Below are 21,491 nucleotides of genomic sequence, written 5' to 3'. Positions count from 1 at the left end.
GTTGGCAGGTAGTGAACTGAAATTTAAAGATGAGATGTTTTAAAATTACCCAGTGGTCTACTAAAGAAAATGTTTTAATAGAAATTTGAAATTCAGAGTTATGTTTGGAAGAAGACACGTTCTGTTTTTAAATGTAAATGATTTATGGTTTTCATGGTCATATGCAGCTCTTCTAAAACAGAAATTCATATTTTCAAAATTAAAATTGGCAATCAAATTTAAATGTGAAGAAGCAGAAAAGTTAACAAAATAATACAAAAGTGTTATGGTTTCTTGTTTTCAGTCTCCAAATTATCCACTAGATTTTAATCCATATAAATTAAGTAGAAAATATGTTACAATATTTTTATGTAGCATTTCCAATACTTTTAATGTTATCTCATTATAAAGAAATATTTCTGAAGTCTTATTTGAAATATTAATAGTGATTTTAAATGATGAAAAATTTTCAAATAATGGAGTATTTCGTTGGCACCATAGTGACACCGAAGACACAGTGTGAGGCAATTAAAATACATGACTACATCCAAAATTTAGTTACCTATAGTCTTCAGGAAATAAAACCAAACAGTTTTGGAAGACACTGTGAAAGACTTTCATATAACAGTTATACAAATGTCTTTAATTACATACTAGTAAAGGAATTAAGTGAAATGAACTATGTAAGAACTTTCCAGGAAAAGGCCAATCACAATCTGGATGTAACAGTAGCTAAACAAGAAATTTGCCACCTGCAAGGTAACAAACTCTGTGTGAGGAGGTGTGGCCTATGCATTCTAGTGGGCACCTAGCTGACTCATTTGTATTTAACTTCTCAGGGACACTTGGCACTTTCTGCTTTGTAACTCAGCAGATTTGGAGGATTTTCTTATTTACCTTAGAGCTTGAAGAGCAACTTAAGATTCGTCCTGTTTTTACTGCTTGAACAGTTAGTTCCCAGGTAAGACTGACACATAATTTTCACAACTTCCTCTCTCTTTTTACATTTCTAATCCAACTTTAATTCAATAACATCTAGCATTGTGGAATTCTCAGTGAATTTGTAAAGTCTCGTACATGTGGATAATTTAGTTTTGCCTCTCAACGTGTTCTGAAAAACCCTCAGAGACATAATTTTATATTTATTTAAAACCCCTTTCAGAACGTTCTGTTAAAAAATAAAGTTAAAAAGCAACTGACAGAGCAATCAGTAAGTTACTGGAATATCATTGGTTAAAAAGTTTAACTGCATAAATAACAATATTAATTTTACTGAAGTACACACTGTACCCTTCAACTGTGCTGGGTAAAGGTTTTTGTTTTATTGATAACTCTAGGGTTCTGCTAGCTTTCCAACTAGGAGAAAAGATTTAGAAACCCAAATGTCAAAATAAAGTTTGAAATAAGAAAAGTTTCACTGCCTAATTAGTAGATTTTGGAGACAAAGCTAGCAGGTAATTGATACTTCTTAACGCCTGTTTTGAGCCAGCCTCTATGTTGGCTGCCTTTTTGTCTCGTATCCTTCTCAGAAATGTGAGGAGCTGTTCTGTTCTCCATACTATATGTTGGTAAATTGATGGGCACAAAGGTTAAAACATTTGGACATGGTGCTAAAAATCGTATGGCACAGAAAGTCTCAAATACTGTTCTAGATGATCCTAAAGTCCACAGATCTTTCACATTGTTACAAAATATAATTTTGATGATTAAGTACTTAATCCAAAAAATTTTCCCGTTAAAATAATTTTTCCCAGAGCAACAGATGTAAAATCAATCAGAATAACTTAAATAATGTGAAACGCTTCATATAAACTAGTTGTGAAGTTGCGATACTGTTATTTTTTAATAGACTTTATTTTTTAGAGAAGTTTTAAGTTCACAGCAAAATTGAGCAGAAAGTATGCAGATTTCTCATGTACCTCCTGCCCCCGCACGTGTATAATCTTTGCCAGTATGAACATCCCCCGCCAGCATGGCACATGTATTACAGGTGATGAACCTACATTGACACATCATAATCACCCAAGCCCATAGTTTACATTACACTTCACTCTTGGTGTTGAACATTCTATGGGTTTGGAAAAACATACAATGACATGTACCCATCCTTATAGTAGTATACCGATTAGTTTCATTGTACCATCTATTCATTCCTCCCGCTTATCCCTGGCAACCACTGATCTTTTTATTGTCTCCATAGTTTTGTGTTTTCCAGAATGCCGTATAGAAATAATTATACTATATATAGCCTTTTCAGATTGGCTTCTTTCACTTAGCAATATGCATTTGAGTTTCCTCTTTGCCTTTACCTGGCTTGATAGCTCATTTCTCTTTAGTGCTGAATGATATTCTATTATCTGGATATACTACAGTTTATTTATCCAGTCACAGACTGGAGGACATTTTGGTTGCTTCTAAGATTTGGCAATTATGAATAAAGCTGCTATAAACATCCGTGTGCAGGTTTTTGTGTGGATATATTTTCAACCTCTTTGGTAAATATGAAAGAGATGTTTATGGATATTATGCTGTGGATATGTGTAGTTTTGTAAAAAACTTGACAAACTGTCTTCCAACATGGCTATACAATTTTGCATTCCAAGCAGCAGTGAATAAGGATTCCTGTTGCTCCATTTCAATACCAGCAATCGCTGTGGTCAGTATTCTGGAATTTGGCCTTTCTGATAGATGTTCAGCAGTATTTCACTGTTTTAATTTGCAATTCCTTAATGACATGTAATATGGAGCATCCTTTCATATGCTTATTTGCCCTCTGTGTATCTTCAGTAAAGTGTCAGTTAAGGTCTTTTGCTCATTTTTTAATTGGATTGTTTTCTTAATGGTTGAATTTTAAGAGTTCCTTGTACAATATATATTTGGATAAAAGTATTTTATCAAAGGTATCTTTTGCAAATATTTCCTCTCTGTCTGTGCCTTGGTTGTTCATTTTCTTGATAATGAGTGACATATGAGAATGTATTCCTTTCCTTTCCCCACCTCAGTTCCCGTATCAGTATAGATGACTTTTCTGTTTAATTCAAGGTTGATATTTTAGCATGATATTGGAATATAATCCAAGGAGATAAAAAATTAATCCTATTCACAATTGAGTCCCAGTACATCCTGTCAATTCTTCTGGCTTCTCAGTACATCAAATATTGTGCTACCAAACATTCTGCCGTTTCATATTGTATCATTGGGGTATTGAGTTCCCAAATAACTTTACACTATATAAAATAAAGAACTTAACATGAAATAAATTGAGCTGCCTCTAAGATGAAAAAAGAAGATGGAAAGAAAAAGACGTGCCAAGAAAGACAGTCTAAGAAGAAGAAAAAAATATGCCATTTTATTATGAAGCAACAACAGAAAACACTAATTTCCTTCCTATCAAAATTAAAGTCTTTGGACTTCCCTGGTGGCACAGTGGTTAAGAATCCACCTGCCAATGCAGGGGACACGAGTTCAATCCCTGGTCCGGGAAGATCCCACATGCTGCGGAGCAGCTAAGCCTGTGCACTGCAACTACTGAGCCTGAGCTCTAGAGCCCACAAGCCACAACTACTGAAGCCTGTGAGCCACAGCTACTGAGCCTGCGTGCCACAACTACTGAAGCCTGTGTGCCTAGAGCCTGTGCTCCACAACAAGAGAAGCCACCTCAATGAGAAGCCCACGCACCACAACGAAGAGTAGCCCCCACTCACCGCAACTAGAGAAAACCCGCGTGCAGCAATGAAGACCCAACGCAACTGAAAATAAATAAAATAAAATAAAAATTAAAGTCTTTGTTATCTAAATTTCTTTCAGGGCTTGCGGGTGGTATGGGTGATTGCTTATACAGGCATACCTCAGAGATATTATGGGTTTGGTTCCAGACCACTGCAATAAAGCAAATATCACAATAAAGAGAGCCACAGGTATTTTTTGGTTTGCCGGTGCATATAAAAGTTATGTTTACACTATAATGTAGTCTAATTAAATGTGCAATAGCATTAGGTCTAAATAAACATACCTTAATTTTAAAATACTTTATAGCTAAAAAATGCTAAACATCATCTAAGCCTTCAGAGAGTCTTAATTTTTTGTTGGTGGGGGGTCTTGCCATGATGTAGATGGCTGCTGACTGATCAGGGTAATGGTTGCTGAAGGGTGGGGCATTTGTGGCAATTTCCTTAAAAAACACAACGATGAATTTGCAACATCTGTTGACTCTTCCTTTCACAAAAGGTTTCTCAGTAGCAGGCAATGCTGTTTGATAGCATTTCACCCACAGTAGAACTCCTTTCAAAATTGCAGTCAGTCCTCTCAAAACCTTCTGACGCTTTCTCAACTAAGTTTACGGAAAATTCTAAATCCTTTGTTGTTATTTCAGTAATCTCCACAGCATCTTCAGGAGTAAATTTCGTCTCAGGAAACCACTTTCTTTGCTCATCCATAAGAAGCAACTCCTCATCCGTTCAAGTTTTACCATGAGATGGCAGCAATTCAGTCACATCTTCAGGCTCTGTTTCTAATCCTAGTTCTCTGGCTATTTCCACCACATCTGCAGTTACTTCCTCCACTCAAGGCTTGAACCCCTCAAGAACTGAACCCCTCAATCCATGCGGCTTGGAATCAACTTTTTCCAAACTCCTGTGTATGTTAACATTTTGACCTCTTCCCGTGAATCACAAATGTTCTTAATGGCGTCTAGAATGGTGAACCCTTTCCAGGTTTTCCATTGAATTTGTCCAAATCCATCAGAATAATCACTACCTTTGGCAGCTATAGGCTTAGAAAATGCGTTTCTTCAATAATAAGCCTTGAAAGTCAAAATTACTCCTCGATCCATGGGCTGCCGAATGGGTGTTGTGTTAGCAGGCATGACAACAACATTCATCTCATTGTGCACCGCCATCAGAGCTCTTGGGTGTCCAGGTGCACTGTCAGTGAGCAGTAATATTTTGAAAGGAGCCTTTTGGTCTGAGCAGTAGGTCTAAACAGTGGGCCTAAAATATTCAGTAAACCATATTGTAAAAAGATGTGCTGTTATCCATGCTTTGTTGTTCCATTTATAGAGCACAGGCAGGGTAGATTTAGCGTAATTCTTAAGGGCCCTAGGATTTTCAAATGGGCATTGGCTTCAACTTTTAGTCACCAGCTGCATTAGCCCCTAACAAGAGAGTCAGCCTGTCCTTTGAAGCTTTGAAGCTTGGTGTTGACTTCCACTCTCTAGCTATGAAAGGCCGAGATGTCATCTTCTTCCAATAGAAGGCTGTTTTATTTAAATTGAAAATCTGGGGTTTAGTGTGGCCGCCTTCATTATTTATCTGAGTTAGATCTTCTGGGTAACTTGGAGAAGCTTCTACATCACCACTTGCTGCTTCGCCTTGTATAATACTTCGATTTTACAAAGTTGGCTTCTTTCCTTCAACCTGATGAACCAACCTCTGCTGGCTTCACACTTTTTTTCTGCAGCTTCCTCACCTCTCTCAGCCTTCATAAAACTGAGGAGACTTAGTGCCTTGCCCTGGATTAGGCTTCAGCTTAAGGGAATGTTGTGTTTGGTCTGATGTATCCAGACCACTCAAACTTTCCCCATATCAGTGATAAGGCTGTTTCGCTTTCTAATGATGCATGTGTTCACTAGAGCAGCAGTTTTGATTTTCTTCAAGAACGTTTCCTTTGCACTCACAACTTGGCTAACTGTTTGGCATGAGAGGCTTAGCTTTCTCCTACCTTGGTTTTTGACATGCCTCCCTCACTAAGCTTAACCATTTCTAGCTTTTGATTTAAAGTGAGGGACATGCAACACTTCCTCTTACTTCAACATTTAGAGGCCGATGTATGTTTGCTAATTGGCCTGAGTTCAAATTGGTGTGTCTCATGGAATAGGGAGGTCTGAGGAAAAGGAGAGAGAAAGGGGAAAAGGTCGGTTGGTGGAACAGTCTGAACACATACAACATTTACCAATTACGTTTGCCATCTACGTTAGGCACAGTTCCTCATGCCCCCAATTACAGTAGTAACATCAGAAATCACTGATCACATACCACCATGGCAAATATAATGAAAAAGTTTGAAATATTGCAAGAATTAACAAAATGTGACACATAGAGATGAAGTGAGTAAATACTGTTGGAAAAATAGTGCGATACACTTGTTGAGGCAAGGTTGCCACAAACCTTCAATTTAAAAAAACAAAAAACAACAACAAAAAAAACCCCACCACAATACTGATGAAGTGAAATAAAGGGAAGCACAATAAAATAAGGTGGCCTGTATGATCTGAGTATGTTCATCCTGTCAGCTAACATGATGCCAATGAGGAACATGTCAGGGACTGCTCCAAAGTTGGTCCATTGCTACTTAACCAGGTATAGACTTACCCCCAAATGAGGTTTCCTAATTCATGGTGAAATATCACTTTCATGAAAAAATTTTCAAAAGGAAACACTCTTGTATAATAATAATTAAAAAAAAACCAGCTAAATGTTTTCTATAGGAATAGGATAACAATCTCTATTGGAAGATGCCTGCCAGTGGTAGATCTTGAACAATGCTCTTATAGAAATCCCAGCATCTATTTCTTTCTAATTTGGCATTTAAAAGAGCTAAGATTACAACCAAATTGAACAAAATGCAAAACTTATTTAAAAAAAAAAAGGTGTCCAAAATCCCATAGTATTAATTTAATTCCAATGATGCACGTATGTCTAACTTTAAGCCCCTCTGATATTTTGCTTTTATCTGCAATAAATGTATTAGTAGATTTAACAAATTTCCTCATTTTTCCATTGAGCCTATCATATATCATAATGCAAAGTAATAAATTAAAGTCAAATAATATCAAGCCTAATGCAGAATATTTAAAATTTGTAACATATAATGAGAAACATCAGAAATAGAGTCACTAAGTATAGTAGTAATATTTTAATTGTAAGAAAATATATATAACATAAAATTTACCATTTTAACCATTTTTAAGTGTACAGATCAGTGGCATTAAGTGCATTCACACTGTTGTACAACCTTCACCAACATCCAGGGCTAATATTTATACTCATGTAACAGAAAAACTCTGGTAAGAATTTTGGTAGTATCATGAAATTTGGCTCAATGCAAAATAATCTTATTTCTCTTATAAAATAACTCACTCATATTAGGAATATGTATCCTACTATGGGACTGTTTAAGTACATTAATTGTCTTTATTACATTTGTGGAAAGAACATTGGTCTTACAATTAGAAAAGTTAGTACATAGATATAATTCTACCATGTATGAGGAGGTGCTTAATCTTGGGCATATTGAGAACAGATTAAGAAAAATGAGGGATCCAAATGTGTCTCATTACTAACCACTATCCAACTCAATCTCACATCTGCAGCTAAACCACACTGTCCTATCGCTCACGTTCGAATGCACCCTCTTTTACTTAGCATTTACATTTAGACAAAAACTTAAGGCAAGCTAAGCAATTAAGCAAAAACCAAAACAAATATAAAAAAAAAATTGTGCCTATTCTACTGTCATACTTATGCACCATGATTTATTTTGTGTTACTTAAATAAAACATGTTAGACAGGAAATTATTTATTTATACTAAATCCTACAATGCTAAGTTGTATTGTAGAAATGAATACCTTCACCTCATTTTAGAATATTTGTCTTTAAATCAAGCAAATGTGTAACCCCTAGGAATCATCCAGAGAACAAGCAATTTAACTATAAATTGGTTCAACTTTGATTGAAAATATTAATCAAACTCTCCAAATACTATAAAATTAAGATGCAATTAGATGCCTGGTTTAGCATGTGAATGCTGTTGAATATGTTTATTTCAGTGTTTTGTGAAGGATGATAATGACATATCTTTAAGCTTCTATGAAATTAATTGAAGATAATAAATAAAGGAATGATGTTATTTTTCTTTATAACTCCTGTTTATTAATCAAGCTTCATTCCTTTTATCACTAGCATTTGTCACTTTCCTAAGGCTTTCAAAATAACTTAATAAATAAATTTATATTCCATATTTACTGTATAAATATCCTATCACTTACTTATATATTCAAATTAGATTCTCCTCTACATTTATAAATATTTAGTGTTAATTGTAATAGGTAATTTTTTATTATGAAAAAAATACATATTCCCTCAACTGTAGGCATATTTACTGAATGTCTTTTATTTATTACAAAGCCATGGGTTAATTTCCGGGCTTAATAGTGCATAACAATAGTGGTGTTAGAATTCTGAATATGAAATCTTTTAAATATATATTCTTTATGCAGAAATTTGTTATAAAAAGAATATTAAAATGTTCCTTCCTAAAATTAACAATTTGTATTGTACAGTATGATCTCTGAATTTTACAATAAGCAAGTAGATCAGTTTATTGTACTTCCTTATATCTTATAATTAGCAATTACATTTATTGACAATATATTATCTATATGCACTTTAATAATTTTACTGTATAAGTTCCTTAATTTCTTCCTCACAAATTCCTTTGGAGGTAGACATTTATAACCATCTCCATTTTACAGATGAGGAAATTTAGACACAGAGCACTTAAGTAATTGAGCTTAAATCCCAAAGAGAATGAGCACTGCAGATTAAATTTAGATCTAACCTGACTGATAAACCTATGAATGTGGTAAACTGGTGTGAATAGATGAGAAATATCTGTCCTCAATGAGTTTGTGATCTTGTTGAAGAGCTAAAGAATACACAAGAACAGCAAAATAAACATAGATATATAGCAGTCAACTCATGTTCTGAAAGCATTAATATTATTGGCTCTGCTAGTTGAAGAGGCCATGGAAAAGCTGGAAATCAGCCCATCCTTGATAACTGTCTATGATTTGGACAGAAGATAGCATAATCAAAGTATTGAAAGTTGGAGGAAAGTAGCTAAAATTATGCATTAAAAAAAACCCAAATGAGCATTTATTCATTAGATGGTGAAGACACAAACCTCATGAGAAGGGCCTTTGTTCGTCGAGCACTGGAAGGACAAGGACTTAAATCTCCATAGATTTTCCAAGTTGATTGGTTCCATTTAAAAAATGTTGATAGAGGATTCAGTTAAGATGGCAGAGTAGAAGGATGTGTGCTCAATCCCTCTTGTGAGAGCACTGGAATCACAACTAACTGCTGAACAACCATTGAAAGGAAAACACTGGAGCTCACGAAAAAAGTACCCCACATCGAAAGACAAAGGAGAAGCTGCAGTGAGACAGTAGGAAGGGCCCAATCACAATAAAATCAAATCCCATAACCACTGGGTGGGTGACTCACAAACTGGAGAACACTTATAACACAGAAGTCCACCCACTGGAGTGAAGGTTCTGAACCCCACGTCAGGCTTCCAAAGCTGAGGGTCTGGCAATGGGAGGAGGAATTCCTAGAGAATCAGACTTGGAAGGCTAGTGGGATTGACTGCAGGTCTTTGACAGGTCTGGAGGAAACAGAGACTCCATTCTTGAAGGGCACACACAAAGTAGTGTGCACATCAGGACCCAGGGGGAAAGAGCAGTGACCCCATAGGAGACTGAGGCAGACCTACCTGCTGGTGTTCAAGGGTCTCCTGTGGAGGCAGGGGGCAACTGTGGCTCACCATGGGGACAAGGACACTGGCAGCAGAAGTTCTGGGAAGTACTCCTTGGCGTGAGCCCTCCCAGAGTCCGCCATTAGCCCCACCAAAGGGCCTGTAGGCTTCAGTGCTGGGTCGCCTCAGGCGAAACAACCAACAGGGCACCCAGCCCCGCCCATTAGCAGACAGCTGGATTAAAGTTTTCCTGAGCTCTGCCCACAGAGCAACACCCAGCTCTACCCATCACCAGTCCCTCCCATCAGGAAGCTTTCACAAGCCTCTTAGATGGCCTCATCCACCAGAGGGCAGACAGCAGAAGCAAGAAGAACTACAATCCTGTGGCCTGTGGAATGAAAACCACATTCACAGAAAGATAGACAAGATGAAAAGGCAGAGGGATATGTATCAGATGAAGGAACAAGATAAAACCCCAGAAAAACAACTAAATGAAATGGAGATGGGCAACCTTCCAGAAAGAGAATTCAGAATAATTATAGTGAAGATGATCCAGGACCTCAGAAAAAGAATGGAGGCAAAGATCGAGAAGATGCAGGAAATGTTTAACAAACACCTAGAAGAATTAAAGAACAAACAAACAGACATGAACAATACACTAACTGAAATGAAAACTACACTAGAAGGAATCAATAGCAGAATAACTGAGGCAGAAGAACGGATAAGGGACCTGGAAGACAAAATGGTGGAATTTACTGCCGTGGAACAGAATAAAGAAAAAAAGAATGAAAAGAAGTGAAGACAGACTAAGAGACCTCTGGGACAACATTGAACACACCAGCATTCGCATTATAGGAGTCTCAGAAGGAGAAGAGAGAGAGAAAGGCCCCGAGAAGATATTTGAAGATATTATAGTCAAAAACTATAAAATGGGAAAGGAAATAGCCACCCAAGCCCAGGAAGTGCTGAAAGTCTCAGGCAGAATAAACCCAAGGAGAAACACACCAGGACACATAGTAATCAAACTGACAAAAATTAAAGACAGGGGCTTCCCTGGTGGCGCAGTGGTTGAGAGTCTGCCTGTCGATGCAGGGGACATGGGTTCGTGCCCCGGTCCGGGAGGATCCCACATGCCGTGGAGCGGCTGGGTCCGTGATCCATGGCCGCTGAGCCTGCACGTCCAGAGCACAGTGAGAGTCCCGCATACCGCAAAAAAATAAATAAATAAATAAAAACTTAAAGACAAAGGAAAATTATTAAAAGCAACAAGAGAAAAATGACAAATAACGTACAAGGGAACTCCCATAAGGTTAACAGCTGATTTTCTCAGCAGAAACTCTACAAGCAAGAAGGGAGTGGCATGATATATTTAAAGTGATGAAATGGAAGAGCCTACAACCAAGATTATTCTACCCGGCAAAGATCTCATTCAGATTTCACGGAGAAGTCAAAAGTTTTACAGCCAAGCAAAAGCTAAAAGAATTCAGCACCAACAAACCTGCTCAACAAATGCTAAAGGAACTTCTCTAAGTGGGAAACACAAGAGAAGAAAAGGACCTACAAAAACAAACCCGTAACAATTAAGAAAATGGTAATAGGAACATACATATCGATAGTTACCTTAAATGTGAATGGATTAAGTGCTCCAACCAAAAGACACAGGCTCGCTGAATGAATACAAAAACAAGAGCCATATATATGCTCTCTTCAAGAGACCCACTTCAGACCTAGGGACACATACAGACTGAGAGTGAGGGGATGGAAAAAGATATTCCATGCAAATGGAAATCCAAAGAAAGCTGGAGTAGCAATACTTAGATAAAATAGAGTTTAAAATAAAGAATGCTACAAGAGACAAAGAAGGACGCTACATAATGATCAATGGGTCAGACCAAGAAGAAGATATAACAATTATAAATATATATGCACCCAACATAGGAACAGCCCAATACATAAGGCAACTGCTAACAGCTGTAAAAGAGGAAATCAACAGTAACACAATAATGGTGGGTCAATTTAACACCTCACTTACACCAATGTACAGATCATCCAGACAAAAAATTAATTAGGAAACACAAGCTTTAAGTGACACAATAGGCCAGATAGATTTAATTGATATTTATAGGACATTCCATCCGAAAACAGCAGGTTACACTTTCTTCTCAAGTGCACATGGAACATTCTCTAGGAAAGATCACATCTTGGGTCATAAATCAAGCCCTGGTAAATTTAAGAAAATTGAAATCATGTCAAGCATCTTTTCTGACCACAGCAGTATAAGATTAGCAATAAATGACAAGGGGAGAAAACGTGAAAAACACAAACACATGGAGGCTAAACAATACGTTAGTAAACAACCAAGAGATCACTGAAGAAATCAAAGAGGCTTTCAAAAAATGCCTATGGACAAATGACAACTAAAACATGATGATCCAAAACCTATGGGATGCAGCAAATGCAGTTCTAATAGGGAAGTGTATAGCTATACAAGCCTACCTTAAGAAACAAGAAAAATCTCAAGTAAACAATCTAACCTTACACCTAAAGAAACTAGAGAAAGAACAAACAAAATCCAAAGTTAGCAGAAGGAAAGAAATCATAAGGATGAGAGCAGAAATGAATGAAATAGAAACAAAGAAAACAATAGCAAATATCAATAAAACTAAAGCTGCTTCTTTAAGAAGACAAACAAAATTGATAAACCTTTAGCCAGACCAATCAAGAAAAAAAGGGAGAGGACCAAATCAATAAAATCAGAAATGAAAAAGGAGAAGTTACAGTGGATACTGCAGAAATACAAAGCATCATAAGAGACTACTATAAGCAACTCTATGCCAATAAAATGAACAACCTGGAAGAAATGGACAAATTCTTAGAATGGTATAACCTTCCAAAACTGAACCAGTAAGAAATAGAAAATATGAACAGACCAATCACAAGTAATGAAATTGAAATGGTGAATAAACATCTTCCAAGAAACAGAAGTCCAGGACTACATGGCTTCACAGGTGAATTCTATCAACCATTTAGAGAAGAGTTAGCACCCATCCTTGTCAAACTCTTCCAAAAAATTGCAGACGAAGGAACACTCCCAAACTCATTCTACGAGGCTACCATCACCCTGATACCAAAACCAAACAAAGATACTACAAAAAAAGAAAATTACAGACCAAATCACTGATGAATATAGATGCAAAAATGCTCAACAAAATACCAGCAAACAGAATCCAACAATGCAATAAAAGGATCATACACCATGATCAAGTGGGATTTATCCCAGGGATGCAAGGATGCTTCAATATATGCAAATCAAGCAATGTGATACTATATTAACAAATAGAAGAATAAAAACCATATGATCATCTCAATAGATGCAGAAAAAGCTGTTGACAAAATTCAACACCCATTTATAATAAAAACTCTCCAGAAAGTGTGCCTAGAGGGAATCTACCTCAACATAATAAAGGCCATATACAACAAACCCACATCAAACCTCATTCTCAATGGTGAAAAACTGAAAGCATTTCCTGTAATCAGGAATAAGATAAGGATGTCCACTCTTGCCACTATTATTCAGCACAGTTTTGGAAGTCCTAGACACAGCAATCAGAGAAGAAAAAGAAATAAATGGAATACAAATTGGAAAAGAAGAAGTAAAACTGTCACTTTCAGATGGCATGATACTATACATAGAAAATCCTAAAGATGCCACCAGAAAACTACTAGAGCTAAACAATGAATTTGGTAAAGTTGCAGGATACAAAATTAATGCACATGGGCTTCCCTGGTGGCACGGTGGTTGAGAGTCCACCTGCCGATGCAGAGGACATGGGTTCACGCCCCGGTCTGGGAAGATTCCCACATGCTACGGAGTGGCTGGACCCATGAGCCATGGCCTCTGAGCCTTTGCGTCCGGAGCCTGTGCTCCACAACGGGATAGGCCACAACAGTGAGAGGCCCGCGTACAGGAAAAAAAAAAAAAAATTAATGCACAGAAATCTCTTGCATTCCTATACACTAACAATGAAAGATCAGAAAGAGAAATTAAGGAAACAATCCCATTCACCATTGCAACAAAAAGAATAAAATACCTAGGAATAAACCTACCTAAGGAGGAAAAAGACCTGTACTCAGGAAACTATAAGACACTGATGAAAGAAATCAAAGATGACACAAACAGATGGAGAGATACACCATGTTCTTGGTTTGGAAGAATGAATATTGTGAAAATGACTCTACTACCCAAAGCAATCTACCAATTCAATGCAATCCCTATCAAATTACCAATGGCATTTTTTACAGAACTAGAACAAAAAATCTTAAAATTTGTATGGAGACACAAAAGACCCCAAATAGCCAAAGCAATCTTGAGGGAAAAACACGAAGCTGGAGGAATCAGACTCCCTGACTTTAGACTATCCTACAAAGCTACTGTAACCAAGACAATATGGTTCTGACCAAAAACAGAAATACAGATCAATGGAACAGGATAGAAATCCCACAGATAAATCCATGCATCTATGGTCATCTAATCTATGGCAAAGGAGGCAAGGATAAACAATGGAGAAAAGACAGTCTCTTCAATAAGTGGTGCTGGGAAAACTGGACAGCTACATGTAAATGAATGAAATTAGAATACTCCGTAACACCGTACACAAAAATAAACTCAAAATGGATTAAATACCTGAATGTAAGACTGGACACTGTAAAACTCTTAGAGGAAAACATTGGCAGAACACTCTTTGACATAAATTGCAGCAAGATCTTTTTTGACCCACCTCCTAGAGTAATGGAAATAAAAACAAAAATAAACAAATGGGACCTAATGATACTTAAAAGCTTTTGCACAGCAATGGAAACTATAAACAAGATGAAAAGACAACCCTCAGAATGAGAGAAAATATTTGCAAACAAATCAACAAAGGGTTAATCTCCAAAATATACAAGAAGCACATGCAGCTCAATATCAAAAAAACAAACAACCCAATCCAAAAATGGGCAGAAGACCTAAATAGACATATCTCCAAAGAAGATATACAGATTGCCAACAAACACATGAAAGGTTGCTCAACATCACTAATTATTTCAGAAATGCAAATCAAAACTACAATGCGGTATCACCTCACACCAGTTAGAATGGGCATCAGCAGAAAATCTACAAACAACAAATGCTGGAGAGAGTGTGGAGAAAAGGGAACCCTCTTGCACTGTTGGTGGGAGTGCAAATTGATGCAGCCACTAGGGAGAACAGTATGGAGGTTCCTTATAAAACTAAAAATAGAACTACCATATGACCCAGCAATCCCACTACTGGGCATATACCCAGTGATAACCGTAATTCAGAAGGACACGTGCACCCCAATGTTCATTGCAGCTCTATTTACAATAGCCAGGTCATGGATGCAACCTAAGTGCACATCAACAGATGAATGGATAAAGAAGATATGGTACATATATACAATGGAATATTATTCAGCCATAAAAAGGAATGAAATTGGGTCATTTGTAGAGACGTGGATGGATCTAGAGACTGTCATACAGAATGAAGTAAGTCAGAAAGAGAGAAACAAATATTGTATATTAATGCATATATGTGGAATCTAGATAAATGGTACAGATTAACCAGTTTGCAGGGCAGAAATAGAGACACAGATGTAGAGAACAAATGTATGGACACCAAGGGGGGAGAGTGGGGTGGAGGTGGTGGTGCGATGAATTGGGAGATTGGGATTGACATGTATACACTAATATGTATAAAATGGATGACTAATAAGAACCTGCTGTATAAAAAAATAAATAAAATTAAATTAAAAATAAAAAAGAATGTCATCTTGCAAAGTTCACACCTGGGGGTGGCACCAAAACTTCAAAGCTGGGTGGAGGGGCAGGTCAGAAATAGGAATCAGATTATGAGGCTAATGTAGAATCACAGACAAAAAAATACATCTGATACATGCAAGAGAGAGAAAGATAAAATGTAAATTATAGTTAAGATGAAGATTGAGAAATGTTGATGATTAAATGCATGGTGATTCGAATGGGATGTGAGAAAAATCTTGGAATCCAGATTTACAGACTGGAGCAGCTCTGTCCATATTAACTGAGACAGGGAAAGTGGCAAAGAGCTTTGGTGGTAAATTGATGAGTTTTACTCTTTTGGACATATTCTAGAAGTTCCTCGTAGAAGTCCAAAAGGAGATATCCAAAGGTTTGGGACTGAGACGTGGATGTAGAAATGGTCACTATCTGTCTTGTAATTAGATTTTTGGGTGTTCATGGGCTAATTTAAATGAAATCTGAAGTATCAGAAGTGAAAAGACCGAGAATGTTGCATCAGGGAAGTTGAGGTCAGAGTACCTCCTATTGACGTTTAAAGGATATGTGGAAAAAGAATAGCCCATGAAAGAAATTAAAAACGGATATCCAGGGAGTTATGAAAGAACCATAATAGAATGGTGTCAATTTGTCATGTTTCTTAAGCTTTATTACAATTACATTGTTCTTGATGACTAAGATCATTAGTCTAATAACTATAATTAGTTATAATTATGCAAAATGGGAATGTAAGTTAATGTGTTCTCTATTTACTGTTCTCAATAGGTCTCATTAATACTGTGTATGAACAAAGTGTTTATCTCCATATTAGACCGTCTCTAAGGTCCTTCCAGCTATAAACATAGACTGCACATGAACTCATGCTATGTTTAGAATCATAGACTAATTTCTAGAGGTGCAAGTGGCTTGCACAGAATTTTGCACATAATAGTTGCTAAAAATATCCAAGTGACTTTTTTTCAGTCTAATACTTATTTTATAGATAAGGGAATCAAGGCCAAAAAATGGTAATTCAAAAAGTTCTAAAGGATATCTAATATCATAGCTAGGAGGAAGCAGGCCTTTATTTCCTAGTTTCATCATCATTATTTTTTTTCTCACAATATGATACCACCTTCTCTTAGGCAATTAGGAATATTTACAAATTAATACATCTTAAGTGATGCCAACAAAAGCTATTAAATGAAACCTATCTTTTAATTATATCATAAGTTTACATTAAGCCAAGCACTCAACTTATTATTTTTTCATTCACTTTATTTTTTCATTCATTTTAGCATGACCTGACCTTCTCAGATAGCATGCCAATCTCCTTAGCCGTCAATAAATTACAGGCTGAGCGCTTTCTTAAGGACTCTTTTAAGTGCTTAAATGATAAGACACTGCTCTTGCAAAATACATGGAAGTTATTTCTCCTATTTATACTCTGTATGTATCTATAAGTGCACTGGCAAAATCAACTTTAGGATCATGCAGGGATGTGGGAGTGGGAGACCCAGGGCATGAAAAATTCACTAAGCTAAAACCACCTAGGACCACTTGCCGATCTGCCACCTGTTTCTTCGCATTAGTGCCTTCGTTAGCTTGCAGACTCATTGTGCATTTCCCATTTTTTATATTATTGTCCAAGTGTATTTAATTTTGTATTTTGGGTTTATGGTTTCTATAAGTTAGAGAGTATAATGTCTGTGAATACTAGGGATTGCTAAAAGCCAGAAGCACCTATTAAAATTCTGCAAATAGTTGTTTCCTTCCCTTCCTTTTGAGTTACGACTTCTGTGACACAATATGCTAAGGTCGTATCAGCCCCAAAAGATAATGTTTCTTTAAAAATGATATTTGCGATTTATCTTTATAATATAGTGATTATCTAAAATTATATATTATTAATTACATGTTTATATATTTATAACATTATTATGTGATTAATCATATTGTAATATACAAATTATTTAACATACTTGTAGTGTAAACTACTCTTCAAAAATATTAAGAAGTTGAGAAAATGTATTTTGCTGAACTTTAAAATCTATTGGTAGGGACTTCCCTGGTGGCACAGTGGTTAAGAATCCGCCTGCCAGTGCAGGGGACACGGGGTCGAACCCTGGCCCAGGAAGATTCCACATGCCGTGGAGCAACTAAGCCCGTGCGCCACAGCTACTGAGCCTGTGCTCTAGAGCCCGCGAGCCACAGCTACTGAGCCCCCATGCCTAGAGCCCATACTCCACAACAAGAGAAGCCACAACAATGAGAAGCCCTTGCACCACAATGAAGAGTAGCCTCCGCTCGCCACAACTAGAGAAAGCCCGCGTGCAGCAACAAAGACCCGACGTGGGCAAAAATATATAAATAAATAAATTTATAAAAAAGTAAAATCTCTTGATACTTAAAACATCACTTTTTAACCAATAATTATTGATAGAGGAAAATGAACATAAATATATAAGTACAAATCATGTTAGCAGTTGTAAATAGTATAATCGGAAACAGAAACTTTTCACTCAACTGTTTTTATAAATAATCTAATAAGAGAAAAGTTTTGGTACAAATACATTTGTGAGATACTCTAACTTTATTTTATTAAAATCTTTTCTAAAGGTACATTTCGGATTTGGAAAAAAAAAAAGTAAAGTGAACACAGGCATGGAGATTTATAAAGTCGTAAAATTGGACAGATCATTCTGCTTGAAAATTTCTTTGTTATACATAAAAATATAAAATGCAGAATGTGTTCATCTTTTTACTTATAAAAAATCAGAACAAGAGGCATGATTTTTACACTTAAGCTGAAAGCATTTTTATAAACTGCATTTTCTATGTTTATTATGAGGAGGTTTGCAAATACCCAAACACTTAAATGTATTTTCTAGTAAAAAATACATGATATAAAAGAGTATTGAGAAGGAGTACTCTGAAGTCTGTTGCTTTAAACATAAGATACATAATACCGTAAATCTGTGTGATACAAGCCAACTTAATAATCAAAGGGAAAGATTGTTATGCTTCAAGTGCTTCTGTGCTGCAAAGTTTCTAAGAAGCTTTTGAGTTTTCATGATATTTTTTACGTGATCTTTTAGATGGTAAAAGTAAATGCGAATGTTGAAAAGTACTACAGTATCCTATTTTCTATTGATTCTAATAATTTCTAAAATGAGACAGCTAATAAATTCTGGAATATTTTAGGTTGTAAATCAAGTTTATTTTCCACTGTGTTCGTGTAACATGTTTGAGAGGCAGCTGTCAAAAAAAATTTGAGGACAAATGTACAAATTGATATTAAAAATACTGCAACTCAAAAAAGTATTATATAAGGGCTATAAGTTCAAACACCATTGATATTATATCTTTTCATCTTTTATTATCCTTTTAAATCCGGATCACGGATAATAACCTGTGAAAAATTTGCTGAATCAACTATGAATGTTTTTCTAATGACTGAGTATTCATGCTCGTAAGTTTGCTATATTTATCAACATGGAAGGACTATTTATGATACTCTCACAAAATAAAATTAGCCCAAAGATTCAGGCCTTCTAAATTTTTCAATTTCTTTTAATTTAGTTATGCTTATAAAAGATTCGTCTGTTGTCCACATGTAGCATATGCTTTCAAAGATCATAATTTTTGTCTGAAAAAATTCTCTAAGTACCAGAAAAGTACTTACTGCCATTTAAACAGGAAGGTTATTTTGTAATGAAACATTTCTCTCTGTGTCAGAAAATATATTTCCAAATAAGTATTTTACAGATTTGATGTACTCCCCATATTCAAAAGCTAAATCACCAGATCAGACTTACTGATTTACTTTTCAGTGTGCTCACTTGACAGTATTTAGAGAGTTTCTGTGACCTCATGTGTCAGAGCTCATGCCAGAGGACAGGAAATTTGAATTTTGGGTGTGTTTTTGCATTTTCCTCTTCAATTTTAAAATTAAACCTCTTGTATTATACGGTAATCACATTTTAACTGAATGAAGAACAATCTGAAAACCACCCTGAGAGCTTCTGCGTGGGAGATGTTTGTATGGAAGGACTTCCAAGCAAGCAGGGTGTCAGCCCACCTAATTAAGGAAGAGCTGCGAAGGGGTTCCCTGGCCTCAAAGAAATGTGACAAGTACTTACTGAGCATATAACTTTAGCCTAGAGCTTAATTCCTTTTGGGGAGGTCCAGAAGAATGCTTAAACCAGTCACTTTCTGGGCTCGTAAGTCACATCAAGGTATACGTGATGTGGCAACTTTCTAAACAGTGTTCCTAAATTATCTTTTGAAGTGGTGGAAAACGGAAGATCTCTCTATGTGCAGATGTTCTACTAACAGAGGAAACGATTAGATTAACTGTTGAGTTTATATGAGCATTCCTTCAACGTTGTTTATTTTGAAACTGTATCAGGGAAGTTGACCCCATCCAAGAGTAGTGCTGGCACATTTTCTTATAATCCAAGATTAACTATTATCATGGAAAAGAAAGTCTACTGATTTCTAATAAATATGGGACAAAGTGACACTGTGTTTAGACTTTTCCTTGCCTTCTGAACTCCACAAAATTTTTGGATTGTGACTACAATGACTTTATACATTGATCATAAAATGAGACATTCTGCAACCACACAGGAAAGTGTACTGTTATAGTAGAATTATAAATCACAAAAAAGAAGAAAGGAAATAAATGAAAGGGAGGAAGAAAGGAAAGAATGGATGTGGGAAAGAAGGAAATTATTAGCAGAAGTAATTTAGGACATCTCAAAAAGAAGTAGAAAAAGGAATTCACTGTTACGATTTCATGGCCAAGGCCTTCTGGATTTATTTTGGTTGGCTACATAACATAACAAAATTGGAGCATCACAGCGATGTGAAATCCAGAAGCCATAAAAGAAATGTTCTAAATTTTACTACATAAAATTAAGTAAGAGTTTATATGTCAAAGAAGCAAACACACAAAGACGTCAAAGGCAAATTACATACGGGAACATTTTTGGCCACATCCTTAAAATATAAAAGCCTTTAAAAAGTTCAAAAAAGTCCAAGAATCTGATTGAAAAAATAGCAAAAGTTATTAACAGCTCATAGAAAAAGAGAGGCCCTTATAAATAAGTGCATGTGATATGCTAAACATTATAAAGCAAACAAAAAAATGTGATGATAAAATTGGCAGTTGGAATGGATTAAGGACTTACTATGTGCCAGAAAATTTAGCATCTCGTAGGAATTATCTTTTTCATGCCTCAACCTCATCAGGTCAGTATAGTTAACACCCCTATTTTACAAAAGAGAAAAGTATGGTTTAGAGAGTGTTAAAGACAGAATGTTTGTGTCCCTCAAAAATCCATACGTTGAAACCCTATCCACCATGTGAAGGTATTAAGAGGTGGGGACTTTGGGACATAATAAGGGTCATGAGGGTGGATCCCCCATGATGTGGCTGGTGCCCCTATAAGAGTCACGAGAGAACCCACTTCCCTTCTCTGATCTTTTCCAAGTGAGGCTACAAGGAGAAGTCATCCATTTGCAGCCTGGAAGAGAGCTTGCACCAGAACCAGACCATGCTGGCACCCTGATCTCAAACTTCCAGCCTCCAGAACCGTAAGAAATAAATTTCTGTTGTCTATAAGCCACCTAGTGTATGGTATTTTTGTTGTAGCAACCCAAACAGACTAGGAGAGATTTTCTTGTGAATGTTATTAGATGAACAAAATTTAGAATACAGGGAGTCCCCCTTATATTTGAGTTGTTCAAAAAGCCCTTTTGTGGGAAAGAAAGGTTAGACATATTTTTCCCTATTCCTCCCCCAGTACAGCTGAAATACCTGGATGTTATATATAAACAAAACACAAGCAGACTCTGAAAGGAGAGAAGATGAACTGACTACCTAGGGACCCAGGGAACAGGAACGGCATGGTGGTGAGTTCCTTGGTTTTTCTCTTTACCTCATTTATCACAGACTCTGTGTTTGGTGGAGAAATCAGCCAACCAGTAAACACAATAGGTGAAGAAAGAAAAAAAAAAATAACCAAGTACACAAACCTACCTTCTTTAGCCAAAGGACCAGTCTTGAAGGACAAAAAATATTTATGCAGTAACAATAACTCTTCCAGCCGCACACTACACACACAGAGTCTAAACACTCTTCCCCTCCCTCCGCAGG

At 36.4% G+C, this 21,491-nt stretch overlaps 1 long non-coding RNA gene across 1 annotated transcript in view; it reads left to right on the top strand.

The window, feature by feature from the left end:
• LOC307179610 overlaps positions 1–21,247 on the top strand; it is a 305,248-nt gene extending 284,001 nt beyond the window's left edge. The window contains exons 8-10 of the long non-coding RNA XR_013825443.1: positions 819–940; positions 20,827–20,929; positions 21,139–21,247. This is a non-coding gene — a long non-coding RNA (uncharacterized lncRNA). The remainder of the gene's footprint in view (positions 1–818; positions 941–20,826; positions 20,930–21,138) is intronic.
• The last annotated feature ends 244 nt before the right edge of the window (positions 21,248–21,491 follow it).

Source organism: Stenella coeruleoalba, assembly GCF_951394435.1.
Source record: "Stenella coeruleoalba genome assembly, chromosome: 21".
NCBI lineage: Eukaryota > Metazoa > Chordata > Mammalia > Artiodactyla > Delphinidae > Stenella > Stenella coeruleoalba.
The sequence above is the reverse complement of the archived record's forward strand: the minus strand, read 5'-3'. Positions and strand labels throughout refer to the sequence as shown.